Source organism: Peromyscus leucopus, chromosome 6 (assembly GCF_004664715.2).
Source record: "Peromyscus leucopus breed LL Stock chromosome 6, UCI_PerLeu_2.1, whole genome shotgun sequence".
Taxonomy (NCBI): domain Eukaryota; kingdom Metazoa; phylum Chordata; class Mammalia; order Rodentia; family Cricetidae; genus Peromyscus; species Peromyscus leucopus.
Window position 1 is genome coordinate 47,664,759 of NC_051068.1, and position 19,813 is coordinate 47,684,571.

A 19,813-nucleotide genomic window follows, 5' to 3' on the forward strand; every position below is an offset into this window, starting at 1 on the left:
ACGGCTCTCTCATGGCGGCAGCGGGCGGGGGTCTGAGCGCGGCCAGTGCTGCTGGGTCTGGGCCAGTGCTGCTGGGTCTGGGCCAGTGCTGCTTTGGGTAGTTGCAGTGGCAGAGACCACCAGGGACACTGTTCTACAAAGCGAGAGCTTTGTTTTGTTTTAGATTTATTTATTTATTATGTATACAGCATGTATGACTGCAGGCCAGAAGAGGGTACCAGATCTCATTACAGATGGTTGTGAGCCTCCATGTGGTTTGCTGGGAATTGAACTCAGGAAGAGCAGTCAGTGCTCTTAACCTCTGAGCCATCTCGCGAGAGCTTTTTTACCAAATTATTTATTGACTTTGCTCTGGACTTACCTGAAGGCCAAAAGCTAGGGAGAAGTGAGAAAAGGGGAGACAAGAGAAGAGAAAGCAAAACTCCAGCTGCTTGGCGGCAGCACAGAGCACTGTGTGCTGAGGTCTTCCTTTGAGGTAACTGAGAAAGTAACAAGTTCAGCTTGTTCCTGAGCTGAAAAGACCTTGTGAAACAAACCATCCTTTCCAGATGAAAAGGCACCATGAACAGGTGGATAAAGAAATGGGTGTGCCTGAAGTCAGTAACCAGCAAAACCTGATTTTGTTTATTTCCATCTCAGTGGTACTTATGGTAGTGATGAAATATTATTTAACCTTTAGGAAAGCTAAAGGACAGAAAGAATCTCCAAACAGAAGCTTGCTCTTACAGTGATCACCAACTTTAGAATGTAAAATGTCCTCATGACAAATGTGTTTGTTTGTTCGCCAAGACTGATAGGAATATATAGGATCTCAGAAAGCAGGACAGGGACATGGTGTGAAAGATGCTGTGATCTGCAGAGGGGACGCTGCTTGGTCTATGGTAAAAGTTTTGGGCTTGGTAGGAACAGTCAGAGGCAAGGGAACTCAGACACACTCAGCCCTCAGGTGGAGGCTGGAGAACAACGTATGTGAGCAGATTCTCCGCTCCTACCCGGTGGATCTGAGGATTGCACTCAGGTTATCAGACAGGAACTTTTCCCAGGAAGCCATGTTGTCCTTCCTCTTCAACATCGTAAGGGTCCCAAACTGACTACTGACATTTAATGATGAGATGTCACAAAAATAGGTCCTTGTTTCTGATATCTCTTGACAAGTCTGTTGACATTCCACCATAGCAAGTAGCAGTAGGAACGAAATAGAAGCTGCTCATTTCTAGCAAAGCTAATTTATCGCTGTCCCTGCCCTCACCGCATGGTCCCACTTTCTTCAGACAGAAGCTAGGTGACAAGGTGTTTGTATTATAGTGTTAAAATATATTGGAATATTTCTTATTCCTGCTTTATGTATGTCAACAATATAATAAAAAGTGTGGAAGATGCTGCATTGTGGGCAGGGGAGTTGACTCAGAAGTTGAGAGCACTTGCCTTGCAGAGGACTTGGGTGCATTTCCCAACGCCCACACAGCAGCTCACAAACATCTGTGACTCCAGTTCCGGGAGATGCAAGGCCCTCTTCTGACCTTTACCAGCACCAGAATTGATCTCGGGCACATACCAGACATCCGTGCAGTCAAAACATTCATACATGTAAGATAATAAAATACTTGTAAAGGAAGATGCTCCACCATTCAGGAACAATGGAAGAAGGTGTATTTCTCCACTGGGGGGACGGGGCAACGGGTATTCAGTGCTTTATACCCATATCAAACATTTCAGTACAGAATTCATCTGCCTGCTTTACTCATTTATTTCTTGCAGACTTTAGATTTTAGATCTCTAGTTTGATTTTTTACTTAGATCTCATCTTTAGACAAAGATCCCCCTGAGGCTGAGATAATTTGTACCCTAAAATCCCAACTTCTATGTGAAGATTCCTATTGTTCAAAGCTGTCCCGAGCCAGGCTGTGCCAACATTTTTCGGCTTTCCTCATTTCTCATCAGGTACCCAAGGAGATGTCAGCAGCGCATACAGATGACTTGAGGAATTCCTATTGTACAATTGGGTTGGCCCTTGGCTGTTCTACCTGTATTCATGCCTTGGAGTCAACAAGTTACCCGGAAGTGCAATAGCCATTGGGTGCCACCAAGAGACAGCCACAAGGGCAAGAGCCAACTTGTGAAATTCACTGAGCAGAAATACATTAAGAATCTGGACCCTTAGGTGTGGTTGGGGAGCTAAATCAGTTGACAGAAATGACTAGGTTTGTGTATGTGTGAAGAAACCCTTTATTGTATTAATAAAAGCCGTAGCTACTCAGCTTTTCTGTTGCTTAAAGCTAAAAGCATCTCTGAGATGTTTCCCTTCCCGAACCGCCACTCATACGAGTGCAATGCTTCTCTCTATTTCTGTATTCACATCTGCTGAATTATGCCATGAATCTAATTCAGTTCATGTTGGGCAACATTTGCAAGCATTTTGCTAACATTGCACTGGGAATCCCACGAAGATGAATAAGACACATTTTAAAAATCTTTAAGTTTCTGACTGGGTGGTAGTGGCACACTCCTTTAATCTCAGCACTTGGGAGACAGAGGCAGGCAGATCTCTGTGAGTTCAAGGCCAGCCTGGTCTACAGAGCTAGTTTCAGGACAGCCAAGGCTACACAGAGAAACCCTGTCTCAAGAAAAAAAAAAAAGAAAGAAAGAAAAAAAAAACAAAACAAACAAAAACAACAACAAAAATCTGTGAGTTTCTTGTTATTGATGGTATTAGCTATATGTATGGATGGTCACAACACAAAGTAGAATAAAGGTAATGTCACACAAGAAGTGAGGTCACTCAGGGATCTTTGTATGGACATGAAGTAAGTAGGCACTATTGTGCCTAGCTCATGACTGGAGTCCACAAAAGAAATTCTGTGAGAGGATGCCAACTTGGGATGAAGTTTGAAGGCTGGGTGAACTTTTTTAAGGCTTTCCTTCCAGGAAGAGGGCTTGGTAGGAAAAAAGACATAGGGCCAGAAATGAGTAGAACATTGACTTGCTGTTCTCATGCTCCATACCCTCCTTTCTTCAGTGAGCCAAGCCCATCCCAGTCCCATGCTCCCTTTCATTAGTCACTGGATGAGGGTTCTGTCATGACAGTTAGGGTGTTCGGCCATCCGATCACCAGAGTAGGTCAGCTCAGGCACCCTCTTGACCATTGCCAGTAGTCTATAGTGGAGTTATCTTTGTGGATTTCTGGGGACCTCTCTAGCACTCTGCTTCTTTCTATTCCACTGGGGTCTTTGATTATCATGATATCTCTTTCCTTGTTCTCCCATTCTGTTCCTGATCCAGCTAGGACCTCCTGCTCCCCTAAGCTCTCTTTCCCCCAACCCTTGCCCTCCATTACCCCCCTCCCCCAGTTTACTCATGTAGATCTCATCCATTTCTCTGTCGTTGGGTGATCCCTGTGTCTTTTCTAGGATCCTCTTTACTAGCCTTCCTGGAGTGGTGAATTGCAGTCTGGTTATCCTATCCACTTATGACTGAGTACATACCATGTTTGTCTTTCTGAATCTGGGTTACCTCACTCAGGATGATATTTTCTAGTTCCATCCATTTACCTGCAAACCTCATGATGTCATTGTTTTTCTCTGCTGAGTAGTACTCACAATTTATACTTTTTAAGATTGTATTTATTTTTTTAGAGTATATGTGTGTCTGTGTGTGGGTTTGTGCGCAGGAGTGGTGCAGTGCCTGTGGAGACCAGAAGAGGGCGTCAGTTCCCTTGGAGCTGGCATCACATGTGCTTGTGAGTGGTCTGGCATGCCAGCTGGGAACTGAACCCTGCTCCCTTGTGAGAGCAGTGTGTACGTTTAATACCAAAGCCGCCTCTCCAGCCCCTAAATAAGAATTACAGTAAAACAGTCAAGTTACTTGCTCATAAGGGACAGAAAATAATCAAGTACAATAATTTCCTATTGTGTTGATCCTTGGAAGAAAATAAGCATTCCTGTGTAGAGAACATACAAGCAAGAGAGGAGAGACAAGCTTGTAACAGTGCCTACCTCGGAAGATGTTGTAAAGACCATGAATGTGAAGAGCTCTGTGCAGTGAACGGCATACATTTGGCACTCAGAATCATTTGATTCTAAAATTTAAAATTAGAAGACTCTGTAGTTTCTACATAAGCTTTTACTTTAAATAGGAGAAGACACACATCAAAAGTTTATGTCTGGCTGGAGAGATGGATTAGAGGTTAAGAGCACTTATTGCTCTTGCAGAGGACCCAGGTTCAATTCTCAGCACCCATATAGCAGCTCATAACTGTATGTTACTTAGGTTCCAGAGGACCTAATGCCTTCTTTTGACCTTGCAAGGCAAACACTCATAAAATAAATTAAAAAAAAAATAAAGTATGGCTTGATTTTGTGTGTGTGTGTGTGTGTGTGTGTGTGTGTGTGTGTGTGTGTGTGTTGGGGATCAAGCCTGGGCCCTATACTTGCTGGGTTAGTGCTCTACCACATCCCTTGATGAGTTTTGAGAAATGACACATTTTCCTGTAACTGGCACCCAGTTCAACAACAGAGCATCACCAGGACCCTCAAAGACTTATGCTCTCTCCTCATCATTTTCCACAAAAATTTTGCTCGTTTGCGGAACTAAAGAGTGAAACCTGAATGTACTGTGTATCCCTTTATGCTTAAGGTTTTTTTTTTTTTTTGTTTTTTTTTTTTTTTTTTTTTTTTTTGGTTTTTTGAGACAGGGTTTCTCTGTGTAGCTTTGCGCCTTTCCTGGTACTCACTTGGTAGTCCAGGCTGGCCTCGAACTCACAGAGATCCGCCTGCCTCTGCCTCCCGAGTGCTGGGATTAAAGGCGTGCGCCACCACCGCCCGGCCTTATGCTTAAGGTTTTTTCTTTTTGAAAACCAGTATAGTTAACAGGGTATTTTTGTAGGTGTGCAGGTTCAAAGAAAAGTTTGGGGAGTGTTCTAAATATTTAGATTTTTCTCTATTAAACTCAGAACAGAGTCAGGAGAGACGACTCAGTGGGTCAAGGTGCTTGCCGCCAAGCCTGACCACCCGACTTCACTCTCTGGTACCCACACAGTGGGCAGAGAGAGCAGACTCACAAGGTTTGATGTGCTGGTTATGTTTTGGTCAACTCGACACACGCTAAGGTCGTCAGGGAAGTGGAGACCTCAGTTGAGAAAATACTGCCATCAGACTGGTTTGTAGGCAAGTCTGTGGAGCATTGTCTTGATCAATTTAAAAGGACTCAGCCCACATGGTGGGTGGTGCTACGCCTTGGCAGGTAGCCTGGGGTGGTATAAGAAATCAGGCTAGAGGCTAGGGAGAGGATTCAGTGGTTAATCGTCAGCACTGGCTGTTCTTAACCAGATGACCCAGGTTCAGTTCCCAGCACCCACATGATGGCTCAGAACCATCCATAACTACAGTTCCTGGGGGATCCAATGCCTTCTTCTGACCTCCGTGTACTGCACACATGCATTGCGTAGACATACATGCAGGCTAAGCACCCATACTCATGAAATAAGATCAAATCTTTAAAGGAAAACATTTTAAGAAGAAAGCTGAGCAATCCACGGAGAGCAAGCCAGGCAGCAGCGTTCCTCCATGGTTTTGGTTTCGACTCCCGCCTCCAGGTTCCTCCACTGACTTCCCTCAGTAAAGGTCTGTAACATGGAAGTGTAGCATGAACTAAACCATGTTCTCTCCATGTTGTTTTCTTCTCAGAAGTTTCCTCCCAGGATTAGAAGGCAAACTAGGACAGTTGAACTCTGACCCCTACATGTGCTCAGGGCTGTGCACACACAAGATACATAACAGGTAAAAAATAAATCAGAATGGGGCTTGTTATTAGAAACTTGACATCGTTTAGGTCTTAACGGAAAACGTCTCTTGATAGTGTTATATTTTATCTTATGTTCCTTTATCCACGTGTACACACTCATGCAAGCGCACACTCATTCAGGGGATAACTTTCAGGAGTCACTCCTCTGCTTCTGTCATGAGCGTCCTGGGGATGTTGGCAAGCTGTGTACCCGCTTAGCCATCTTGTTCGGCCTCCAGACTTACTTTCTATATGTTATTTTTCAACTAGAAAAAGCCTCGAATGTAAACAGGCGCCCAGCAGGAAACCAAATGGACATACACAGTTATCCTGTGCCAGTTCGTGAGGCTTACTGTGTCCTCCAGGCAGGACAGGCTGTGGAATGCCCACATCTGTTGTAGTGTGCTTTAGGAAGACGCAGGGCGTCACTGTGTGCTTCATTCGCTACTGTAGGCTTTGCCTCTTTAAACGGACCTACCTTTCTGCTGTTTTCATCCCAGGAGAAATGCACGTGGCTCAAGGGAGCAAGCGGCACACTTGAATGTGTGGAGAGGTAGTAATGGGCCACACAATCGAGTAAAGCCACGGGGACACTGGACCCCCTCCCCGTGGGGGGTGGTCTAAAGCAGTCTTAGATAATTTGCACTGTTATGGATTCTTGTACATTGATACAAATGTAAACTATTTTTATATTCCTGTTTAAGATAATTTGTATATTGATACAAATACAGAACTCTATTTGTTGTAATGTACATATATTTCTACTCTTATTTGAAATATTTCGTATATTGATACAAATGTAAATTTATATCTGTCATACTGTATGTATGTTCTACCTCTGTTTAGGATATTTTGTGTATTGATATATACTTAGGATTATTGTCATATTGCATATTGCAGTATACATTCCTACCTCTGTTAAAGGTATTTTGTGTATTGTCACAATTTTGAAGTTATTGTCCTTTTACCATATATTTGCTTACAGATTGTTTACCTTGTTTACATGAAACCTTAGTCCTTAGGTTATTTAGGTAGATAAGACTTACAGATTTATAGTCACCTGTGCTTGTCATCTCGATAAAAAAATAAACATCTTGCTATGGGTTACATAGCAAGGTCTTTTCTCACAAACAGCCGCAAAAACAAACAAACAAACACAAAACCACTTGGTTTATGCACCAGACATGCCTCTGAAGATGGGCATTACACATTCTTTTTTTTTAAAATTTTCACAGCTAATATCATGACTGTTTTTTGTTTGAAAAATTGAGGTGTGAGAACGTGATGTGTCCACAGTTCCATAGCTCATAAGAAGCCTTGGCCTCAGAGTCTAGTCTTGAGTTTCTAGAAGGCAAAATGTCGTTTTCACCACTTCAGCAATCTACTGATTTTCTTTCTTTCTTTCTTTCTTTCTTTCTTTCTTTCTTTCTTTCTTTCTTTCTTTCTTTCTTTCTTTCTTTCTTTCTTTCTTTCTTCCTTCCTTCCTTCCTTCCTTCCTTCCTTCCTTCCTTCCTTCCTTCCTTCCTTTCTTTCTGCTGAGGATTGAACCCAGGGCCATTCAAGCCCTAAGAGACTGCTCGACAACTGAGCCACATACAGCCTCACCTCCATGATCTTTTTATTTACACAATCTCCTTCATATTTCGCTTTATTAGGTGAGTATATTTGCATGAAGAGTCATGTTGTGGAGTATAAAGTTCCGCTCAGTCCTTTCTGCCTTTGTCTTCCAGCACTCCATTCCTCAGGGGTGGGCTGTGGATCTCCCGACAGCCTGCAGGCTAGCTTGAGCGGAGGACTCAGCACTCTGTAGTGGCATGAGCCTTCCAGCTTGCTCTTCTCTCTGCATTTGCAGACTGGAATGTAGAGATGTCCACAGCTCCATCTCCTTACGGAACAGTAAAACTGAGGCTCTCAGAAGGTGATTGGCGCACAAGGTCTGTTTCTGCTGGACATTCATTGAGAGTGGGGCCATTCAGTTTAGGATTTTCTTTAACTTCCTTTCCTTGTAATTTTTCTTTCACTTCATGTAAGAGCTTGCACATTTTATGATACACTGGTTTAAGTACATGTATAATACTTCCCTGTTCCTTTCAGACGGCATACAGCCCTAAAACTAAAGTAAGTTATGGGCCATAAAGCATCAGAAGGAAAGCATAACTTGCTGGTCCTAATGAAATACAGTTGAATGTTAGTGAAATAAAATTATTGAACGTTTGATTTAATGAAAAGAAAACATTTTAGTTTTCACTTGTTGATTTGGTCATTTCCAGTTGGAGGACAACAGACCCTCTTTAAAAAAGTGTTATTATTATTATTCTCTAATAATATGCTCTTTTGGGGGCCTATGGTCAATTAATGTAATATGAAACTGTATGCCTAAATCATACTGAAACAAAAAAACCCAAAAACCAAAACGAAAAACCCCAAAAACCCCAAACCAAAAACCCCCACCCCTCTTTCCATATATCTTTGTAATTGTAGTAACATTCTAGTAATGAACTTTTACAGGCTGATTAGTGCATAGGTGGATACACATCACACATCCACATTTTTCCTGGATGGTACTATTATATCGTTATATCTGAATTACCATATAGTATAATGACTCATGTCTCTCACAGTCATTTCCTGTTTCCAACTACTGTTAAACTTTTGTTTGAATAGCACAAGATGAATTAATTTGTCCTCCAGGTGACTTTGGTGCCTCCTTGCTGTCTGAAGTCTGCCCCAATCTTTTCTTCTTCCCCTATTTGAGTTAGAATATATTATCACACACTGGTAACATCGTAATTCCATTTCTAGACTTCTTGGTTTATTCAGCAAATTAAGAAGCTACAGATTTAGTCCATGAAAATGCTTTTCTATCCTATCATTGCAAATCATAATATTTGTTATCATGGTTGGCTATACTACACTACACTATACTAATGTGTATCCATACATATCATGTCAAAGATATCTAGCTACAAGGATATATAAGCAGAAAGGAAGAAATATGCAGTTATTCATCTCCAAGGTGCCTATGACACAGCTGTGCATCAGGACATCATTAAGGGTCATGTAACTGGATATGGGGTTCATGAAAAATTTGGCAAGAGGGAAGGGTTTCTGAATGTGCAACAACCAAAAATTATTTCAAGATCAAGTTCATAATGAGTCTAAGGTGTTCTTGGTATGCCAGCCCATGTTGCATCTTCTGACTTCACTGAGGCTTTGGTTCTGAGTAAGCAGTGGGCACAGTTTGCAGGGTGTGTACTGGCTCCCTCACAGCACCACCAAGTCCTGCCTGAAAGACCTCGGCTCAGACTTGGACTACGACATCATGAACTGTAGCCATTTTTATTTCCTCCATACACAAAGCTTCTACTCTTATTGAAACATAACCGTTTAATAATGAAGACAAGCACTTTTAATAACTCCCTATGGTCAGTCTTTAGTATGTGAGTATCAAATTAATATATTTTTGGATTCTATGGTGGTAGAATGATTAATTTCAAAAATTGCATTTCAAGAAGCTAACTTGAGTTTCATTAAAAAAAAAAAAAAAACAAACCCTGTTAAATGAATTTTAGCTTGGGATTAGGATAGAGTTGCCAATGATTTCTGAAACGGCCCCAAACACACTTCTGTTATTTTGTACTATATATTTATGTAGAGTGGCACTGTTGGCATTAACAGTTGCAGAATCAAGACATCCATCAACGCTGAAAAATGTTGAGGATGCTGTGTGCCTGCCCTGCAGTGTGGAATGCTGAGCCAGTGCTTCATTCTTTGTAGAAAATAAACAATGTCTATTTCACTGGCATACAAATTTGTTTCCTCTTTAATAAATGACAAGATTATATCTACACTAAAAAATTGTTTCAAAAGACATTTCTTTATGATGTATTGTCAGTAGATGTTTGGTTTGCAGCCCTATTATCTATTTGAGGTAGAGCAGAGATTAATTGGCCACAGGCGGGAAGGGTTCAAGAAACCAAGCCCTTGCTGTGAGGTGCGCAGGGTTTCTCATTCTCACAGCCCTAATGGCTCCGTCTATCTACTTAACTGAATTATTGTGTCATGATCATGTACTCAAGCTGCAAGTGAAAAGCCCCACGAAGCTCAGCAGGGGCAGGCTGAGTGTGTGGTACAGCTTCGTGCCTGTAAGCATAAATTGTGTTGTTTTATTACTCTTAAAGGACCTGCGATGAAATGATTGAAGACATCATTATGTGGAACATAAATAATGCAGTAAGAGTGTGATGCCAACAGTGCAGGCCTTCAGGGTTTTGGGGAGTGTGAAGAGCACCTCGACCCAACAACAGCTGGCAACTTACGGGGTCTGGGGGAAGCTTCATGCCCTGTGTAGGGCAAGGCCAATTAAAATTTTAAGTGAATATATACATTCACTTAAAAGAAATATAATATATGAATATTATATATTTGTATAAATGTACGACTATATGTATTTAAGTGAAATGAACATTACAGAAAATATTTGAATATATATTTAAATATATATATATATTTAGGAGGCTTATAAAGTAGTAGTTTTCCATATGGCTTTTTCAAACATTCTTAGTTATCCCTTCCCCCCATCTCTTCCCTTTTAAAAGAAAAAACCCATGATTTTAAACAGCAAAGTAAAGAATCTGAAATGAATCTCTTAATTAGTAGGATTTCTGGCAAAATAATAGGAGCCAAGAAGTAATGATCAAGTTGTTGGTACATATTGGGTATGGTGAAGTGTTTCCAGGCTGTTAATATTGAGTGCATATATATCTCTGATGTATATGTCATTTCTGCTTTCCATGGCTTTCCCCCAACTTTCGATGAGAATGTGACAGGGACCCCAGAAGACAAAGAATGGATAAACTCTTGGGCCTTATTCCACAGCCTATTTCCTACTAAAAGTATGACATCGTCTTTCCCTCCTCTTCCACTTTTCAGAAATGAGTGGTGTCTTCCCTTCTCATGACAATATATGTGTCTTTCCTTATTTCCTACTCTTATAACAGGCACTAGATCAACCATAAAGACCAGGTTTACTAGTGTACCTTGAGAACCACAGTGGCACCACAGGGTCCTGAAGGATAAATTGCCCCCCCAATCCACATCCAATGCAAGGCAACAGCTTCTTACAAAATACCATACTTATGACCAGTGGGAAATTACCATTTTCTACTCTACCCTGCAATCCTCATACAGCTTCCTCTTCCATACACATTCATAACTATATGTGTTGGCCTTCATTAGGGTTTACTATTGCTCTGAAGAGACACCATGACCATTTCTACTCTTATAAAGAAAACATTTAATTGGGTTGGCTTGCTTATAGTTTCAGAGGTTCAGCCTATTATGATCATGAAAGGGAGTATGGCAGTGTACAGGCAGATGTGGTGCTGGAGCTGAGAGTGTTATATCTTGCAGAAAAGAAGAAGTTGACTGACTGTCACATTGAGGGAAGCTTGAGAAAAAGAGACCTCAAAGCCAGTTCCCACAGTGACACACTTCCTCCAACAATGTCACACCTCCTGATAGTGCCACTTACTTTGGGGGCCATTTTCTTTCAAACCATCACAGTGTGGGACACTAACAATTCCAGTACAGCTTCCTCTTCCACATGCATTTAATAACTCTATCTATCTATCTATCTATCTATCTATCTATCTATCTATCTATCTATCTATCTATCTATCTATCTATCTATCTACCTATCTATCCTATCTATCTCTATATCTACATGTCCATAGAAACAGAAATATACTCTCTCTCTCTCTCTCTCTCTCTCTCTCTCTCTCTCTCTCTCTCTCTCTCTGAGTTCAGTCAGTAGGGGGAGCAGACCCCAGAAGCCTCAGAGAGTCCTGAGTCGCCACTGGCCCCAGTCACCACCACCACCGCAACCACGAGTAGTGAGGCCCCGATCCAGCAGCCTCAAGCCTCCCCTGTGCTGACGCTGTCCTCAGTTTCTGTATCATCAAGCCCGGCTCCTGCTCCACAAACAGCAGCAAATCCACCAGCTACCTGGGCAGCCTCACGGACACGGTGCCCCATCCCACTGCAGGGACAAGAAGGTCATAGCAGAGAAGGGGTGGAAGCATTCCAATGGTTCAATGTAAGGAATGGGACAGAGTCAGCTTCATCAACAGGAATGGCAAGAAGACGTATTTGTACAACAGGCAGTATCTTCATGGTGTACAGGATGGAGAGATTGTTGGGTCTGATGTCGAAGGAGAAAAGGGTGCGGAGGCAGCAGATGTTATAAGTCCTTGTGGAGTGCAAGTAAAAGCCAGTATACATGTAGCAGACCATAACCATTATAGACGCTATCCAAGCAGTAGGGGTTCTCCCTGCAGTCACCGGCAAATTACCAGAGCAGTGAGAGTGGGGAAAAGAATGAGGTGTCAGAGAGTGTTCCTGATGGCCAGGCCCAATGCTGTCGTCTACCACAGGCAAAGGGAACCTTGCTGTGGAAACCCTATGGGCATTGACTATATAGTATTCCAACCATCCGTGCAAGAAGTGATGGAGGGTGCTTGTTGTGGGATGGTCTTTCTGTACGCTGTGAATATGTGTTGCTGCCAATGGTTAATAAAGAAGCTGCTGTGGCCTATGGCAAGGCAGAATAGTGCCAGGAAAAGATACAGGAGAAGAAGGCAGAGTTAGAGGAGACACTGAGCACTGCCAGGGGAGCAAGATGTAATGGAACACAGGTAACACCACGAAGCCACATGACAATACACAGATTAATAGAAATGGGTTAAATTAAGTTGTAAAAGCTAGTTAATGATAAGCCTGAGTCATAAAGCAAACAGTTTGTAATTAATATAAGCCTCTGTGTGTTTATTTGGGACTGAATGGCTACAGGACCAGGAGGGACAGAAACTTGCATCTACAGGTGCTGACACCAGAGTGCAGGAGAGCAAGGCAGACCAGTGAGCCGGAATACATATGAGGTTAAAGTCAACGATTCCGCAGGGGCCCTCCTCCTAGAGAGGACTGCAAGAAAGAGGATAAGGAAAATCAAGAAGACGAGACCCAACATCAGCATCCTCCTTAACATAACATCAGTATCGTCCCAACTTCATCACCAGTGCAGACGCCCTGAGAACCCTAAACCAGAAGACGGCAAAGAGACAAAAGCAGCTGATCCACGAGCTGAGAATTCATCTGCTCCAAAGGCTGAGCAGGGCAGGGCTGAGTCAACGCCGGCTTACCATCTCTACCACCATCTGGTTTGGTCATCCAACAAGAAGAAATACGAAATTTCCAGCAATAGGAAATGAACAAAGCCGGGCGGTGGTGGCGCACACCTTTAATCCCAGCACTCAGGAGGCAGAGGCAGGCGGATCTCCGTGAGTTCGAGGCCAGCCTGGTTTCCAAAGCAAGTTCCAGGAAAGGAGCAAAGCTACACAGAGAAACCCTATCTCCAAAAAACAAAACAAAACAAAACAACAAAAACAACAACAACAACAAAAAAAAACTAAAAAGAAAAAGAAAAGAAAGAAAGAAAGAAATGAACAAAGATTGGAGCTGAAGAACTTTTGCCCCTTGACCAGCTACACTAGAACTATCTGCATTGTTTATACAGCGTAGGGTTTTTATTATTTGCTTAAAAAAAAAAAAAACCTTTAAAGGTTTTTAAATTGTGTCATATCTGGTCAAATTGAGATTTTTTTTTAAGAGCTTCATTTTTAATTTGAAATAAAAGTTTACAACTTGATGTTTTCAAAACAGTCAACAAACTGTAAGCACTTGTTAATAGTCTTAAATTAAAAAAAAAAAGTGTCACATGTTATGCGGTGATTTGAATAAGAATGATCTGTGCCGGGCGGTGGTGATGCACGCCTTTAATCCCAGTACTCAGAGGCAGGCGGATCTTTGTGAGTTCGAGGCCAGCCTGATCTACAGAGCGAGATCCAGGAAAGGCGCAAAGCTACACAGAGAAATCCTGTCTCGAAAAACCAAAAAAAAAAAAAAAAGAGAGAGAGAGATCTATAGGCTCATATTTAAATATATTTGAATAGTTGATTCCCAGTTGGTAGAATGTTTGGGATGGATTTAGGAGGTGCGGGCTTGTTGGAGGTGTGTCACTGGGGGTGGATTTTGAGGTTTCAGAAACATAAATCAATCCCAGTTAGCTCTTTCTGCCTGTGGCTGTGTCTCAAGACATGTGAGCTCTCAGCTACTGCTCCAGCCCCATGCCTGCCTGCCTGGTGCCATGCTCCCTGCCATGATGGTTATGGACTTTAACCCTCTGAAAACGTAAGCCCCAAATAAACACTTTCCTTTATAAGTTGACTTGATAGTGATATCTCATCACAGCAGTAGAAAAGCGACAAAGATGTTATAAAAATATACAATAATCTGGGTGTGGGAGTATATGCCAGAACTTTAGAGGCTGAGGCAGGACCGCCCAAGCTACAGAGTAGCTGTTGTAGGCAAGGTTACAGTGTGAGAGCCTGTCTCATATCCACCCTCCTCAAAAACCTCCAAACAAACAGACAAACAAACAGTAGACCCTTATAAGAAAACTGAACAGATCGAAGTGGGACAATTCTCTTTAGAGAACAGAGTACAACAAGAAAGCAGCAGTTGCTGTCATGAATTGCTTTTCATTAGCTTTGATTTTCCTCCTCATCTCTTATGTTCTTGGCAGATTCTTTAACCACTCCACAGTCCTGGTGAGTAGTTGCTTAGGTCTTGCTTCTGCATAAAATCCTTCTGAACATTGACCCCAAAGTATCCTGAGAGAGAGCTTACGTTCTGTTTTAGTTAGGGTTTCTATTGCTCGAATGAAACACCACGATCAAAGCAACTCAGGGAGGAAAGAGTTGATTTTGCTCTCACTTCCATATCATAGTTCATCATCGAAGGGTATCAGGGCCGGAACTCAAGCAGGGCAGGGACCTAGAGGCCAGAGCTGATACAGAGACCATAGAGGGATGCAGCTTATGGGCTTGCTCCTCATGGTCTGTTCATCCTGCTTTCTTAGTGCACCCAGGACCACCAGCTCAGGGATGCCACCACTCACAATAGGTTGGGCCCTTGCATATCAATCATTAAGAAAATACCTCAAAGGTTTGCCTACAGCCTGGTCTTAGAGAGGCATTTTTTTTTTTTTCCAATTGAGGCTCTCTCCTCAAATGACTCAAGTTAACATAAAACTAGCCAACACACTTTCTTTAGCTTGAGAGCACTGAGCATTTTCATAGATGATTTATAAAGGTCATCTGATACTAGGTATGTCCTCTTCAGAACCAGAGCCAACGAAGGTCCCACTGCTCCCAATTCAGTTGTGGCATTCTGTAACCAGAGCTCTTCATCAGCAGCTCCTAGTTTACACAGTAAGCATTCCCATTCAGTGCAGCGAAGAGAGAATATACTCTAGCCAGCCAGCTGGACCTGTGCTACTGTGCAGCCTCTGAAGAATTTGTAGTCTTTTTATGCTCTTCTGTGACATCAAAATCACCACTGACAAGTGCTTAACAACGAGTTTTGTTCCCCTAGGGCCTTTACCATTCTTATTATCTCTTAGAGACAAGGTTCTCAATACTCAGCTCAGTCATATTCAGCACATAGTCGTCACACTTTCGACATATTATAGGCTATTTGGCAGCTTCTTCTTGTGGAAGCCTAACATGAATAAAGACCAATTTGACTTCTCTGAAAAGAGCCCTGGTGGCATCTGGTCCTCGAATGGTCTTGTAGTGCCTTCTTCTCAGACAGCCCGTGGGCTTCTCTGAGTGACCTTGCATCACTTCCCTTTGCAGCCCCACTTAGGAAGGTGGCACTCACAATGTTTTCATCTCTGGTTCTCTGTTTTCATCTCTGGTTCTCTCTTCTCAGTCTCTTGGCACTTGATGCTTGGGGCTTTAGGACTCAATCCGAAGAGTCTATTGATGCAGAAACCCCAGGTGAATGCATGTGTGCCATGCTCTTAATAGCCAAGAGCCTTCTTTTTAAAACTTTGACAGTGTCATACACACACACACACACACACACACACACACACACACACACACGTACACACACACACACTACCCCCCACTCTGCCCATATAATATCTACCAGCACACCCCTTCCTCACCTTCATATTGTCTGTCTGTCTGTCTGTCTCTGTCTGTCTCTGTCTGTCTCTCTGTCTCTCTGTCTCTCTCTCTCTCTATATATATATGTATATATATATATATGTATATATATATATATATTCTTATATATATCCAGTTGGTGCAGCCTGTTGGAACTAACTAATCTAACTGGCTAATCTTGTCGTCTTGATTATGTCCAAGTAATCACAGCTACAGTGAGCTCATTAGTGCGGTGGCCACGTCAGTCTGAAGACAACATTTCACAGTTCTCTTCCCCACCGTCCAACCATCCAGTTCTTACAGGAAGGAGTTGATTTAAAAAAAAAAAAAAAAAAAAAAAAAACAAAAAAAAAAAAAAAAAAAACGACAGGTCTTCTTTGGGTGTAACACTCAGGAGTTCCTTATTCTCAGCACTTTGACCAGTTATAAGTCTCTGCACTAAGTTGCTCATTGCAGAAAAAGATGTAGTCTAAGAGCAACGAGGTTCCCTGTCCTCTCAGAGACACCTCCCTATCTCCTAGTCTGCCATGGCCCTGCTCATTGATTGGTGCAAACGAAGGCTCCAGAGAAAGACAATAGATGACCCTGGAGGGTACATGCAGGAGCAGACTAAGTGATGACAGAGGACAGAGGTTCAAAGGACAGGGGAGGGTGCACAGTAGAGATGTCACTGAAATGCAGGTGGCCCACTCCAGATACTATTCCCATCAACCTTTTGCTTTTTCTCATCTTACTACCTCAGAAGAACTGATTGTCCAGTCTGGAATTTTTGTATTTATCTGTTGTCATCTATGACCACTTTACACCCCCTTCCCAGTGCAATCGTCGTGCCAGGGTCATGAGATGCCCCAGCATTTCAGGGAAAGGCCAGTGTCCTGCCAACGACTAGGACAGCTGGCTGCAGAAGGCTAAATGTTAAGAGTCACTATAATTTAAATAATTACACCATTTCAAATAATACCGATTCTTTACCTTGGAAGAGCATCTGAAATTAACTTGGCAAATGGAACTATTTTTCCAGATGAGGTTGTTGAGACTCTAGAATAAGATAGAGTGAAGTGGAGGGAACCTTACTAGACAAGCCAATGGAGAACGCAGGTATCAGCTCTCTGCTTATTTTGATTTATTGGAATTTTTGGGGAACACAAATTATTTTAGCAAAAGGAATTGAAATATTAATGTGAACAAGGAAGTAAGACATCTAGTTATGGCTTATGTTAGGGAAAATACCCTGGATCAGGGGAATTCTTGGGAGAATGAGTTCAGAGAGCTGCAGTGTGCTTAGGTGAAATACATCCATGGGAAGCTACTGTTCGGGGCCAAGCTCCCTCTGAAGACATCTACAGGCCGAGCCGACCAGGATGGCATCATTTCTGCTAGGTGCCATGAACCAAAATGCACTTTAAAATGGGACAGTTTCGGGGGTAGGGTAAGAGTGAAGAACCAAAGCCAGAGTTCACAGGAACCAACTGGAAGGGGTCCAGCTTGCCTGACCCGGCTCGGCTGGTCAGAGAAGTCTCTTCTCTGTTGTCCTTTAAGGGAAATTACTTTAAACAGCCAGGCTGCTTTTTGTTCTTAGTTATGATTTTTTTTTCTTCAGTCCTTTTCTGCCCCGAAGCTAACTCCCTCTTTCCAATTCAGTGTTACAGAGTAAGATGCTGTTCGGTTCTGGATTCCCTAATAAATATCAGTTAGAGTTCTCAGCTAAATCTGCTATGATGTGTGTCTTTTGAAACCCACAAGACCTTCCCATTTTGAATGTGGAAATGAAAAAGAAAGGGTTCCTTTCCTTTTTCTTTTCATCCTCCTTTATTCCATTTCTCACCTCCTTCTCTTGCCTGCCCCTCTTCTCATCTCTTGCCCATCTTCTCTCCTCCCCCACGCCCCTTACACAGAGTCTAAGCCATTTGAACAAGGATGCATGGGACACATGAGCACGCTGTGACACGTAGCTCTTTCCAGCAGTTCCATCCCTAACCATCAGGATCATGGTATCTGGGGAATTTACCTGCCTCAGGTGTGGTTGGGTGTTCCAGACTGAGTGTGTGTGTGTGGGGGGGGCGGTGGAGGGGCGGAACATGTTTGGTCCTACGTTAATGCTCCTTCAGACTCCTGGATCAAAATGTTGGCCCAGTTATCACTTTCTATTAGCAAGATGCTGAAATGTAATGTTGAAAGAAGCAATGTGAATTCTGAACCCACATAAAGGGAGTTAGAAGTGTGATTATTGTCGATGGGATACATCTTTATTGCATACAAAGACTCCCAAGAAAGATCTGGACATCAGCTCTGCCATTGCAGTAAGGGGAGAGCCTGCTTCCTGTTTTCTGGTTACTTCTGAGCAATGATTGGAAGTAGAGAGTGGGTGGCCATACCTGCCTGCAGGCCCACCACAAAACTGTCTCCCAGTGGATGCTTCCACTATCATCTGCCCAGTGAAGCAGGGAGGGGTCTAAGGAGGCCCCACCTGACAGTTGATCTTCCAGACTATTCAACTCTCTGTGGGGTACCAACCTGATTACATTCTTCTCACGCTTCCTTGCATGTGTGCGCATGTACCCACTTGTGCAGCGGCCAGGGACAATCTGTGGGAGCTGGTTGTCTTCTTCTACTCTGCGGTCTGCAGGAATGGACCTCAAGTCATCAGGCTATCTTAGGGGCTCTAGTGCCAGAATACTTGAGGCCCAGGAGCGACCATGCTATTGATCTGTTAGTCAGTTTGATAATGCACAGTGCCTAGACAATGACTCCATTTCATGATGCAAAGTCTGCATCTTTTCTTCTAACCGGACAAAGCTTTAAAAACTAAAAAAGTAGGAAGAAAAGTCTCATCTCCCCCCCTCCATCTTTAGAAAAGATCCCTATCCTCTTTTCACAGCCAGCTCTAGAAGTAACTTCCCAGAATGAAGAACTTTCCTTCGGTTGGGCTAGAAGTTTTACTTTTTGTTTGTGTTTTAGAATATCTTATAATTAAAGACAAAATTACAGTCTTTTAGTTATAATTTTATTTTGTTATAATAACGGTCTTGCTTTGCATCCTCGGGCCCTCAGTTCTCCTGCTTCCTTCTCTTTAAAACTTTTAAAAATTATTTTATGGGTATGGGTATTTTTCCCCTATGCATGTTGGTCATCTATAACCACTGAGCCATCTCCGCAGTCCCTGCTTCCATTTCCTGAGGGCTGGGATTACAGGCCTGTGACACTGTGCCTTGATGATACATACACTAATTGGGGTGGCTCACAGTTTCAGAGGTTCAGTCCATTATCATCACAATGAGGAGCATGGCAGTGTGCAGGCAGATGTGCAGCTGGAGCTGAGAGTGCTCCATCTTGCGGGCAACAGGGAGTCAACTAACTGTCACAATGAGGGAAACTTGAGCAAAAGAGATCCCAAAGCCCGCCCCCACAGTGACATACTTCCTCCAACAAGGCCACACCTCCTAAGAGTGCCACTTCCTTTGGGGGCCGTTTTCTTTCAAACCACTACAGGCGTGGGCGTGGGGTAATATTTAATGGAGTCATTGCGTCAGCGAGCAGCCTCAACTTGGTAGCTTCCTTTGTAAGTCTCAGACCACCTGCTGTTCTGACTCCGGCCACCACCTCCATCCAGCCCCTGTCTTCATGGGCTGTGTGTTGTGCTGCTCCGACCCATCAGCCCCCACTGCTCCCACTGTCTTTTGTTAAGTCTGTCCTCACTGTCCTCGCACTGGCATTGGTGCCTGGCTCTGAGTCTCGTGTAGTCACAAGAGATGCGCTGGCTGCCCTCACCCCATGTTCTGTCCATCTCCAACTTTCTGCCACTTCCTCCTTAGACCCCTGCTGGTTTTTCACGAGCTCTGATCAAAATTTGTGATATTTGTTAAATATTTTTGTTTGTTTTGTATCTTGCCAACCATCAAACTTATTTGTGCATAAATGCAGAGATTTTTTTTTAAAAAAAATATTTTATGAGAAAAAAAAAA